The sequence below is a fragment of the Poecilia formosa genome, unplaced genomic scaffold, assembly GCF_000485575.1.
Source record: "Poecilia formosa unplaced genomic scaffold, Poecilia_formosa-5.1.2 Scaffold471, whole genome shotgun sequence".
NCBI classification, from domain to species: domain Eukaryota; kingdom Metazoa; phylum Chordata; class Actinopteri; order Cyprinodontiformes; family Poeciliidae; genus Poecilia; species Poecilia formosa.
In genome coordinates this window covers 140,196-153,235 of record NW_006800410.1, presented here as the reverse complement: position 1 = coordinate 153,235, position 13,040 = coordinate 140,196, and the positions used below count along the sequence as shown (strand labels likewise).

Sequence of the window (13,040 nt, the reverse complement as noted above, 5' to 3'; positions counted from 1 at the left end):
AGATGAAGGCTTTAAACAGCAGCACACGTTTGGTGACCTGATCCTTCGTTTGACCCTGGGAGCATCTGTCAGTGAGTCGGGTCGTGTTAGGGCGAAAAACCGTCCAATCTTTGACCTTTTAATCGGCGGATCAAGGTTCTGGAGGCTTTGACAGACTGAGGGCCAGTTCCAACATCGTGACTGCGCCGACGGCCTCGTTCAGCTCCAGCTGTGTTACAGCCTGCAGCTCCAGCCGCTGCTTTCCTGCCTCTAGTTAAAACCTTTCAGTTAAAAACATTCGTGAACCTGGCTGGTTATTGATCTGTTCTGCTCTTGTATTTCAAAATACTGATTTTACCTTTAAGCTAATTACCATGACTCACCTCTGACCCCAGTGTGATATTAGCATAAAAACAATAAAATCCTACCTGGATGTATTTTACTGTAATAATCCTGAACAGGCATGAAACGCCCTTCCCGTTGGTTAGCATAAACGCTAATGATTAAATGTCATCACTGGCAGGCCTGCATTTTATTTAAATGTCTTAATTTTGATAAAACTGTGTTGAACTGATTGATTGCAGCAGTCTGAGGACAACAGGAGAATATTTCCGTCTGACCAGAATCACTGAATCAGCTCGCATACGCCCCTGGTGGTGTTTTTGGAAACTGCTTCTCATTAATGAGACATGGAGGTCTGTAGACGTCTGTTCTGCTGCTTGTTGATTCATTTTGGTTTCTTTTGACTCCTGCAGCTTCTGCTGAATCATTTATTCTTGTGTTTTAATGCAGTTATGAAGCAAAGTTCAGACTCTGATCTTTGACTCAGCCGTTAGCTGAGGCGGTTCAAAGCTCCCTGGAACGTCTATGAACTCCTCCTGACCTTATGACCTCGGAACGTCTCGTCTCGGTCCGCTTCTGCGCTCATTACTGCGGAGAGTAGCGGGTTCAGCTAGCGCAGGCGCTAGCGGCTTAATGAGCAGAGGAAGCTGGCAGACGGAGGGAGACGCCGCTCCATGTGTCCACGTTCTTCTTTGATTTCTCCGCTCCCAGTGTGAAGATGCCGCCAACAAAATCCATCTGCATCACTGGAAACATTCCTAAAAGTCTTAAATTTAACTTGATGCAGAAATAATCCAAACTCTCAAATTTAATGTACAACAAAAAGTTTTGCACCAAAACGAGACATAAACCTCCATCTCTGTTTGGTTCATCAGTAACTGACCCCACCGTCACTAATATCTACAGAACAGCAGCAAACTTTCCCTCCCTCTGAGCTGTGGATGTTCACACACATCAGTCCAACTGCCAGCTCCGACAGGCTGGAACCGGTTGCCAGGGGCAACAAGGTGTGTGTGGGTTCAGCTCTGGGTTTATGACACACCCTAAGAAGCAAATTTGTTGAGTCACCCAAAGCCCACGCGTTCCCCACCCCGACGCTGTGTGTGTGTGTGTGTGTGTTATAAAGACTTGGCTGCTGCTGTAAACTTTGACTATAAATAAATCTCAGGATGCTGGAAAATGAAACGCCTGTTGGTTAAAGGAATCGGATCAACCCGGCGGAACAGCTCAGGAGGAACGGACTCTCCGTTTGGCTCGTTTATTGGGTCCTCTGCTGAACAAAGACTATCCAGTGAAGAGTGTTTTATTTTTATTTTATTTTTCAGTGAAGTGTCAGGTTCTGACTGAGAATGTGGAGGCAGAAAAACTATAAACTAGTTCAGCTTCAGGTATTAATGTGAGATTTTAACCGACTCACGGCTCAAACACGTCTGGTCACAATAAACATCCAAACTGCAGAATGGACACTTCAGCTTTTCTACAAACAAAATTTTAAAAATCTGATTTTATATGTCTAATCAATAAAAAAAACATATATTTAATAGAGAAACAGGCATTGAAATGAATTTAGAAAGCAGTTTGTTTCTGACCAGCCCAGTTTAGCTAAAATCAAGCTGAAGTCCGGTTCATTTGGGGACGGATCAGTTCTTCACCCTGTTGGTTCTGTCAAGCATTTTATCCTGATGCTGCTCAAGTATCAATAGATATTATTGTTTTATCTATCAGTCCTGCTTTATTCTAATAAAAACTACTGATTTGGTGTGGCGGCCATCATCTTTACCGCGTCTTCCCCTCCTTAAAACTAAACTTCCTGTCAATAACAAAAAAATCCTTAAAATAACAAACAAAACAGATTCGCATGGCTTATTTTTCACAGCTTCAGTTCCTGAACATGGCGTACCGATTCACAGAGTCCTGATTCAGGTCGCTGAGGAACAGCCGATTAAAGGGGCGGGGTCACAAAAAATCAACTTGAATGTTTCCATCAAGTTTTCATTAAAAACAAACCTGGAGTTTTGCTTTGATTCGTTCATGTTTCAGAAATCCTCTAATCTCCATGGCAACCAGTCAACTGTTTAAAACACCTGGGTGGACTTAGCCCCGCCTTCAGAGTGCAACTCCTCCCTCATTCAGCTCCTCCAGACTAGCCGGCAGCAATTAGCAAACATCTGCTGAGCTCCTTATAGGAGCTGCTGCTCATGGCAGCACTGGTAAAAACGTTAAAGGGTTATTGTTGGGATGCCTTCCTGGAGGCGGAGCTTCAGCAAAAGCAGGAGTTCTTAAAGAGACAGAGACCCAATTTCAAGATGTTGAATCAGGAAGTCAAAGTTCCTTTGAGTCATATTTGATATATATATAGGATTTCCACAGCAATTTAAGTTAGTTCCTTGAGCGTGCTATTAAAGGAGAACACATGATACCGTCCCTTTAATGCACCTGCTGAAGGTAGAGAAAGCATCTCAGAGCCACAGGAAAAGGTTTTTGTTGTCTTAAGTTCTTTAAAGTTTGCCACCAAAGTAATCAGCATCCTGAGGACAGAGACTTCGCCGTGAACTCACCTGCTCCGAGTCACTGCAGGTGGAGAGGAGCTGGATGTCAGGAAGCGTCTGGAGAACCGGTTTCATGACAGATAATGAATTTAAGCTCTGTGGAAGAAAGAAAGCCGGTCTGTGGGCGTCAGGCTGATCTGCAGCTGAAAGCAGCCGTTTAATCTTTCTGATGTGGACTGAAGGAAAAACTTCTCACTTCAGATTTTAAAAAAAAGAGATGCTCAAGAGTCAGACTTTGAAGTGTTCGCAGGAACTCCAGTGGGGTTAATGAAATATTTAGAGAGTTTTCAAACCACTGAAGACTGAGGTGAACTACAAACATGGAAGATGTTATTGATTATCCATGAGCTGCGAGTTCACATACAGAAAACAGCGTCAGGGTGAAAATGTATTTAAAGGTCTGAGCTCAACACTCAAACAATGTTTGTAATGAGCTGAGAACCAAGTCTGACCTGCTGGTGCTCCGGTTGTGAAGAAAATGAACAAACATGAAAACAAAAATAGGTGAACATCCACTAAAACCCGGCTTCTCCTGATCGGGTCGGTGCAGCTCGGTCCATCGTACTCAGGAGAAAGTTTAAACCCAAACACCCAACATGGCGTCATGCTAAAGCGAAGACTAACATGGCGCACCAGTCCTTCTGCTGTAGCTCCAACCAGATAACGGACATGAACCACTTATCTAAATTGTATTTCAGGTTGCACCATTCACATCAGTCCTGTTCAGTTCACTTTAATGATGTTCCAGAAAGTCCAGTTCAGTTTATGTGAATGCTAAGCTAACTCTGGGTCTGGGTTCGGTTTGTATGTGAATGCCAAGCGGACCGGAGACCGCTCCAAAAGCAGTAAGTGGACTATAGTGCAGGGCATTCTGGGTAAATACAACCAAAACAAATGTGGTAGCCTAGCACTAGCAGGAGAAATGGCTTGTGGTCTTTAGCCAAAGACTAAGGAGAAATCCTCCGACAGCTAAAATCTGACGCCGCCCCTCCTGACCAGGTTGTTTTCTGAGGTTTTTACACATTTCTCAACCTTTGACACTCAGTAATATTTCTTTCTTTTTTTTCTTGTTAGAACGATTCGCAGCCATAAACTACATTTTTCCTTCTGGCATATCCTCGGCTACCTCACCGCCTGCCCTCCATCTGTTCAGCTTAGTGACCCTACATGACAGCACCTACAGAACCCAGGACTGTAGTCTCTGCACACGGTGAACCCAAACGGATCCACCCAGCACCAGCAGGTATTTCCTCCTTCATGGCTCAGGTCAGACTGCAGCAATGTGACCAGGCCAACCACACTTGGCAGCAAGACCCAAACACTCATGAATGAATATCCTGCAGATGCTCTTCATCCAGAACATGAGCTAAACCCCCAGGATCCCGATCAATGGCCGCCATCGACTGCTAACAGCTTAATCTACAGTAAACACCGGCAGCATCACACAGGTCCAACGGTTTTCCACATCACAGACCCCCAGCAGGAAAATCAATATGTGGACGGATCGGTCTGCTGCGTTTTGTTCTGGGAGCGTCATAACGCTCTGAGCTCGACCCGAACGCACCGAGCCGTTGACGCGCTGCAGATGGACAAAATCAATGAGGAAAATACGGCAGCCTGTAGGGAACAAATCAATTAAAACACGCCTTTCTGTTGGTGCTGCACATGCTGCTGGAAGATATTCAACTCCACCGCTTTACTCACAGAAAGAGCTAACAGTGATGAAAAGATAACCAAATATTATTAAAGGTGATGAAAACATCTTGATGACGGAGAAAGAGGAACCTTCAGTCCAGACCAGGAGCTGGACGGCTCCATAAAACAAAAACCATCTGCTAAGTGACTTTTCCTGTCTACTACAATCTTCGTGGGAAGTTGTTCATGTTTCCTCTGAGGAACGATGAAAAGTTCCAGCAGCCATTGTTTCGTCTCTCCAAAGCCAAGACACCAAACAACAAACAGCGATCAGGACGCTTCCCCTCCTCAAGCGGCCGTGTCGTTTTAATGAGTGTGAAATGTGAGGATGAATGCGTTCTGTCAGATACTGTGGAGCTAATGACCATGAGAACCGGCTGAAAGAGCGACGATCCGGCAGAGGACAGATTAGCACGTTCCTGTCCTGGTCACAAGTCAAAAGGACGGAGAACAAAAACGCTGCATGCATTAGAAACACATTAACACCCCTCCCCCACTCTGACAGCCGTTGCTACGGGTTACCATCACCTCCCGTCAATCACTGCCCAGCAAACAATGCTGCGATTGGTGGGCTGATGGACAGGGTCGCCATGACAACACAAAGACCCGCTGATGACTCAATGCAGGGCGAGAGCGAGCGAGGTCCGGCTCCTGCGGGTCGAGACCCTGACGGTTTGGCCCCGGATCAGCCGGTGATGAGACCAACTGGACCGAACGGGAACGATCAGACGGCAAGCGGCGACATGCCAACGTGGTGCAACGTTTGGGAAGGTACAAAATTTAACAGCTTTGGTTATTAACCAAACGAGGCATATTTCATCATATCTCACCTGGTTTTTCTTTCATTTATAAACGTCAAAGTAATGTTTGCCATTTATAAAAGCTACATACTTTAGCTTTTATAAATGGCAAATATTTAGCTTTTATAAACAGCAAGCTAAATATTTAGCTTGGCCACAAACTAGCTAGCTTAATATTTAGCCACAAATAAATATAAAGCCTGTTAGCTGAATATTTATTTGTGGCTAAATATTCTGATATTTAGTTGATGTGACATTTGTGACTGAATGAAAAACATGAAGAAAATGTGATTTTGAAGAATAATGGTAAAATTTCAATATTTTGTGGTTTTTCCTGTGGTAACAAGTGGTGATATTAAAGTGTTTATAACTTATTTTCAGTGTTTTTAAGGCAGCTGTGTGGTTCTGACTGGACATGACTGCAGCTGCACCATATCTCAGTATCCAGAGGAAAACTTTAACTAGTCCCATCCCCGGTCAGTAGAACAGCCAATCACCAGTCAGATTCTGGTTCTGGTCCTGACTGAAAGACAGGAGAGAACATCGGAATGGAAATGCATCTATAAATGATAAATCTGTATGACCACAGCTTTGAGAAGAGATCTGAGTGAACCGCTGCATGATCATCATCATTATTATTATTATTCTGACTGAACTGCTGCATCATTAACGTGTTTTGATTCCTCAGCAGCTGTAGATGGAGACGTGATGAAGGGAACACGTACAGCAGCCAGTCGACTGATTTCACCCCGTTAAAGAGTCGATTCCTGATTACTTAACGAGTTCCTGAACAACTGAGAGCAAATTACAGCCTGTAGAGCTAACGAGGCTTTAATAATGTTCCCCTGTGGAGAAACAATGAAGCCGATACGTTCAGAAACAACTCTAGAAAACCAGGTGGAACGGATCAGAACCAGGATTTCTGCTTTCCAGAAGAGAACATCCGGCCGTTTGGGTTCTGCAGCGGGACAAAGATCCAAATCAAACCAGTAATTCCACCTATAACTGGTTCAAAAACACAAAAGCAAGGTGGCCTAGTCAAAGTCTGAGATGCCTATTTGAAGAAGGCCAGGTTCTGGCTTGTCGGCCTTTTGGGATGATGTTATGACTTTAAAACTCTAAATTTTTATACATATTCTTATGACTTTCATTTTTGTAGTTGTTTTAAAACACCATTATTCTCATAATTAACTAAAACTTGCAATTAAGACATATTTTAATAATAATGAATTATTCTCATAATTGTTCATTTAAAACTTGTAATTATGACAAATTTAAAATTATGAATCTGAAACTCATAATAAAGTATTTTATTCTTATAATTACTTTAAAACTTTTAATTATGAATTTAAAACCCAAAATTATGGCTTATTCTCATAATTATGACTTAAACTCGATATTGAGTTTGAAACTAGTATTTATTATTTTTAATCTCGTCACTTTAAAACATGTACTTATGACTTCCTGTTATTTTTTCTTTCATGGCAGGAACGGGCTTCCATACAGGAGCTTTCCAAGGCTGTCATTAAAAGTCTGTCGACGTTTTTATCGTTAAAAGTGACATGAAGCAGCAGAAAGTGAGAAGAGAGTCGGGGCGAGTCGGTCTTGGCTGATCTGGGCCTGCGGTGAATTTAACGAGCAGCGGAGACTCGGTTAGGGACACGCGTCTCATCGGCTAACTCAATTAGAGCACAAATGAACTGGAGTCAGGAAATCCAATTTAAGGAGAAATGAGTCAGTGTTTGTGTTGAACAGATGGAGAGAAGCGATCCAGAGGAAGAAGCACTTCAAAGGAGACAGACGAGGCAGGAAGTGCAGCACGCAGCTTCCTGCGTGACCTTTTCAGCCGATCAATAAGTCATGAAGCCGTCAGGACTTCTGACAGCTTCGGTGGCGATGAACAAGCGGAGAGAGACGGAGCCGCTTCTGAATAATGGATGAGTTGTTTACTGTCTAAAAGGTCTGGACCGCTTCAGTCCGCAGACACAGACGGCTTCTTCTGTCAATGCTAATCAGGCGGTTAGCATCATCCGCTACTGACCGGGTCCAAACATCTCACCGAATCGAACCAGAGACGGTTAAACCGGATTAAACAGCAGAAGCAGAACATCACTGCTTTACAGCCGAATGGAGGGAAAAGACGTTCAGTTCAGTCAGGTCCAGATAGATTCTGGTGGATTCACTGAACCAGGAAGGAGTTCTGACTCTAGGAGAAAACATTGTGACGCCTGGACAGGTACGGAAGACCATTTCTGCCAGGAAAGGAAAAATAAAAGCCCAACTGGAAGCCATAATTATGACTTTTATTCTCAATTATCACTTCAAAACTTGTACTTACCACTTATTCTCAGTTATGACTAGGCCTGTCACAATAAGCTATAAATCAATTAATCAATAACTCGCATAACAAATTAAAACAAGTTCAATTATTTCCGTTTGCATGATTTATTTATTAAGCCTTTAAATCGTTTTCAGGAGCGTTTCACTGAGGAGTGGTTTGTATGAACCACATCCATTTCATTTCTGCTGCGGTTGTATTGATTATTAATGTTTTATTAGCTGATTGAACTGAACTGATTCCGATCAAAATGAACTTTTTAAACGTTGAGCTGAAACTGCAGCGGATTGAGTCCTCAGCTTCAGCGCTCATTAGCTGCTGCGCTAACACCATGCTTTCAGTAATCACACGCTGCACAACAGGAGGCCTATGGCCCCCAAGGTGGCCGTGTGTGTGTGTGTGTGTGTGTGTGTGTGTTTTCTAGGTTTGATTAAAAAGCTTCTGTGTGGTTTTGAGATGCTAATCGATGTATTATCAGCAGGATAAAAGAGAGTTTAGCTGCTTAAAGACAAACAAATGACTTCTGGCTCAGACACCCCATACATTACTAATGAGGGCTGTGTGTGTGTGTGTGTGTGTGTGTGTGTGTTCGTGTTCTCAGGCTTCACAGAGGCACAAACACTGGAGGAAGAAATCCCATCATGTTTGTGACAACAAGCATTGATCACTCCCAGCTTACAGCAGGACGCCAGCGATGATGTCACTGACGAAGTCCAGACCCGACACCGGATCAGAACCAAGCAGCTTCCAGGCCGGACCCACAGAGAGCTGCTGAGCCAAAGAACCGGGTTTGGATTCTGTTCCCACATCTTTACGCTCCGGATTCCTCTGGTGAAGCTTCGTTCAAAATGCTCCACATGAGAATCATGATTCTCATCTTACTGCGATTCAGAATGTCCCAGTCAGTTTCAAAAAATAATCCGCTCTCTGTCGCCCTCCATTTTGTAACTACGCGGGACGTTCTGACATCGCCATGGAAACGGGACTGCAATGTACGCCCGTACATTGCAGTCCATTCTCCATTCTGCAAAAATGGAGATTCAATCTGCCTGTCTGAAGGAAAACATTTGGACTGTTGTTTTCCCAGGAAGACCGACTCGGACCTGAGCTTCATGCTGGTCACAGGCGGCTAAATGAAGATTTAAAAGGGAAACCGAGGTACGGCGAGTCGAGCAGCAGAGCCGAGCTGCGCCGTTCACTGTGGGACCAGAAGGAGAAACTAAAACTAAATGCTTGTGAATGCAAAACAGGACAGATACCGACACCAGGGGAACTTCTCCATCCTTCTGACTGGGTGATAAACCAACACACTGCTAACACTCTGCTTCGGCTAATCACCCATAATCCTCTGCTGCATCACTGTCACATGACCAAGCTCGTAACCCCGCCCTCCAGAAACACAAACAGCAACAAAATGAGAGGGAAAAATCAAAAACACAAGCCGGTGTCGATGTGTTCATGTTGATCACTCCTGATGTACCAACACTGAGGCTCACAGCAGCCGAATGCCACCAAAACCCTTCACTGCCGTCTGAACGACCCGATTCAGATTTTTCTCCCAAAAATAAAATAAAATCAGTTTTCGAACCGTCTGAACGCTCATGTCGCATTTTACCGTCTTTTCCGTCACTAATGTGAGACGTGCGTCATAATTCTGCAGCAGAAGAAGAATCTGGACGTAAACAATGTCTGAAAATGGTAATAATGAAGCAATGAAAGCAGTCTGAGTCAGTGAACGCATCACATCCCAACCGACCACTCCTGGTCCGACTCCACAGCCAACAGAACCCGGTCAGAACCGGGTCAAAAGCTGCAGTCAGTGCTCCACTAGAAGCGGTTTAGTTGCTGTTAGCTTTCCGTTTATCAGGTTCCTTCGTCTGCTGACCATGCTGTCGCTCTCAGCAACTTTATAATCTATCCAGAGACGGTGGCGGCCATTTTACTGCAGTAAATGGCGGGCTCTGGGGGGACAGCCACGTTCTTCTTCTTGAGTCACTTTAAGGTCGCAAACCGTTCACATAGTCCGATTATAGCTGCATTTAACCAGTAGCATGAACGATAACGCAGAAGTAGATCGGATTTCAGCAGAAAAACAGAATTGAGCATCCAGGCCTGCTGGGTGAACATAATCCAATCCAACTATTGTTCTCAGTCAGGCAACTTCTGCAATAAGTTGCTTTATGTATCTGTTGTCAGCGCAAAAGTGATTTAAACTAACCAAATATTTAGTTATTTTTACTCTTCTTTTAATTAGTAGTTTTCTAGAAAAGACAGAAGGACTGATATGTAATCTGACAGGTTCCAGCAAGTGTAGACAGTGAGAGGCGACCTACTGAGAGAACAAGGATCTGTGATCGTTTCCTTATGCCTGGTTCAGGCTTAATGTCTTAATGTTGTCTCAGAATCATGTCATTATTATTTTAGAACCGTTTCTTCTTCTGAGAGGCAGTTAGCTCTTGTTAGCTTCCCGTCACGTCCGCCTCCGGCAGGTTTCTCCTCAGGTCCGGCGGCTCAGCCCGCCTCTCGTCTCAGGAAGTGATGGAGCCGCGTTGGCTTCAAACGCTGCAGCCGCATCGCTATGCCGACGGAACGATGGAAGACGGGAACTAAGGAGCCTGAGCTCGTCCTTCAGGTCAAAGGTCGACATCACTCACAGAAAGTTTGAACTTGGAAACTTCTCTCAGAATGAGACGAGTTTGACTGCAGGGAGGATTTCTAACAAAGTTTTAGATTTATGTGAGAAGAAAGCAGAAATTTTTGAGTTTTCAGAATAATTCAGGCTGTTGAGGAGCTGAGCTGGACAATCAATCAATAACCATATAGATTACCACAGACACCTGGTCAATATCAATACATAAAATGTCTGATAGAATATTAAATATTCAATATATAGAATATTCACTGAACTACAGAACTGCACAGCATTCTGGGAGATGTAGGCAGAGTAAAAGGCATTAGCCCAGGGGTGTCCAGACTTTTTGAGACCAAGATCTACTTTTTCTCTCACCAGCCGCCTGAGATCTACCTCAGGACACAAAGACATAAAAATTGCTAATTAAACTCTATTGACATATTTTATATGCGAATATCCATCAGTTATAGCAGAAATAATAAAGTGACAGAAAACCTGATCCAGTTTCTTCCTCAGTGAGATTCTGACACTGGGAGCAGGTTACTGGTTTCTCAGTCAGAAGCTGGTTTCAGAAGTCGGGATATAATATTTCACATAATTATCGCAGTAGAATTTGTTTAAACTTAATGAAATATATTTGTCCCATTTGATGTTTGTTGTGACATAGACTCACAAATGAACGAGGTCATCAGTGCAGTGTTGAAACTACAGCAGATGTGATGAGCCACAGCAACGTTAGACAAACAGAGGATCAGCTCTAAACCACTCCTACCTTTTTACTGTCTCTTTGTCGTTTAAGCACACCTGTTGCCGTGGTAACCGCCTGCGCCCGCACGCCGAGCAGAGATTACTTTAAAAACACATCATTCAGTCCGTTACATATCAGGTTTCCAGGCTTGATATTTATTCCTCGGTTATTAATAAGCCTCTCATGGACACAGCGCTGGTCGAGCAGCTCATTTAAACTCCTGCTCTGCTCTCAGTCGGTCTTCGAGTCGCCTTATTTTTTTTTTTTTTTTTTAATGGGACCAAAACGCAGTGAATTGCGCAACACCTTGTTCAAACAATAATTACTGAGATTATTAATTTTAACACATCTCGTTGATTTTTTTTATAATTATTCTTTTTTAATGAAGCTACAAACGTTTAGCATCTTAGTGAATATTTTTGATAAGCCCGTCAGAAGAGGAAGTGCTGCTCTCAGCTTCCTGGTGGCGATCAGATTGTCACCTGCTGAGATCGACTCAGAACCTTTCCGATCGATCGGTCAATCGATCGACGTATTGGGCACCCCTGCATGAGCCGGTCAGCCGCTCACGCCTAAGCTAAGCTAGCTCAACTAACTCACTCGTTCTTTGGTTGCCTAGCAACAACCAGCTGAGCAACGTGCGCAGCAGCGGTTTAAAGTTTCTCCTCTGTGCCTTAAAAAATAAAAACCAACATGGAGTGAAGACTGGGCAAAACAGGAAACGTCACGCCACCAATGTGGCAACATTTCAGATATTTAAAACTAAAAAACTAATCAATAATTATCAATGTAGAATTATATGCAACTCTTATATTGTGATACATTTTTGAGCCTTACTGTCCAGATCAACTTCAGCTTCTATGTTTATTCCTGTCACAATAAGCAACTAATCAATTAATCACATGATGAATTTATATTGTTCATTTCCTTTAATATTTTGCTTACAGAGACTTCATAATCCATTTTTTGTAGGTTTTCGGTTGGAAATGTTCTTAGTTTTTGTCTTAATTGGTTTTGGTTGTCATGTTTTATTTTGGATATTTAAAATATCTTTCAGTTCCAGTGCTAAATGTTCTTTACTAAATTAAAGTTTATTAGTCTTTGGCATTACCAATATATTTCAAAATGATCTGAAAACAATGATATTATAGTTTATCGCAGTAAATACAGGGAGAATTTATTGTGCAGCAGTCTGTTAATATGACAGGCCTGTTAATGTTTGGTTTATGTCTCCATGAAAGCAGAATAAAGTCCTGTGTTTAGGTTTTAAAGCCGGATCGCTTGGCAGGAAGTTGGACCGGCGCCGCCGATGGAAAACTGTTTAAACTCAGAGTCGTCCCCACTGACCAGCAGGTCCTGTGTGTCTGAATCCGCCCACTTGTTTACATAATCCTGCATGAATAAACATGAGATGATTTATGAATAAACATGTCTGGGGATGTGAAAACACACACACACACACACTCTCTGCTGGGAAATCTCAGCACTTGATGAATATTCATGCAGCACTCGTTCTCACACTCCTCCGTTGTGTTTTACTCTCAGACATTCATCTCCTCCTTCACATCCGTCTCTTCAGCTCATCTCATTTCTTAGACTCTAGCTGGTTTTCTTCCAAACTTTAAATGTTGTTTCGATCGGATCCAGACTGAAACTGTTAAAACTTGCTGCTAATCCGGCCACCCTCCCCTTCCTGGGACTGCAGCGCCCTCTTGTGGCCGTTTCTATTATAACAAGCAAACGCGACGAAGTCCAATGCTCTATCTAATGTAGGGTACTCAAATATAATAAATAGTTTATAATAAACAGTCAAAAAAGAAGCTAGAAGCGCTTATATTCAAGTTTCCTTTCACGCAAATCCAATACACGTACGGAAATAAAACATTTTAAATTATGGAAATTTATATACACAAGAAACTCATGCAAAATCTCATCTCTTCTATACACACACACACAC

General features: G+C 43.0%; 1 long non-coding RNA gene across 1 annotated transcript; it reads left to right on the top strand.

Moving 5' to 3' along the window:
* Positions 1–3,779: 3,779 nt before the first annotated feature.
* LOC107833857 (uncharacterized) lies at positions 3,780–9,295 on the top strand. Its single transcript, XR_001659634.1, has 2 exons — positions 3,780–5,336; positions 8,305–9,295. It is a non-coding gene; the product is annotated as an uncharacterized LOC107833857 (long non-coding RNA).
* Positions 9,296–13,040: the final 3,745 nt, after the last annotated feature.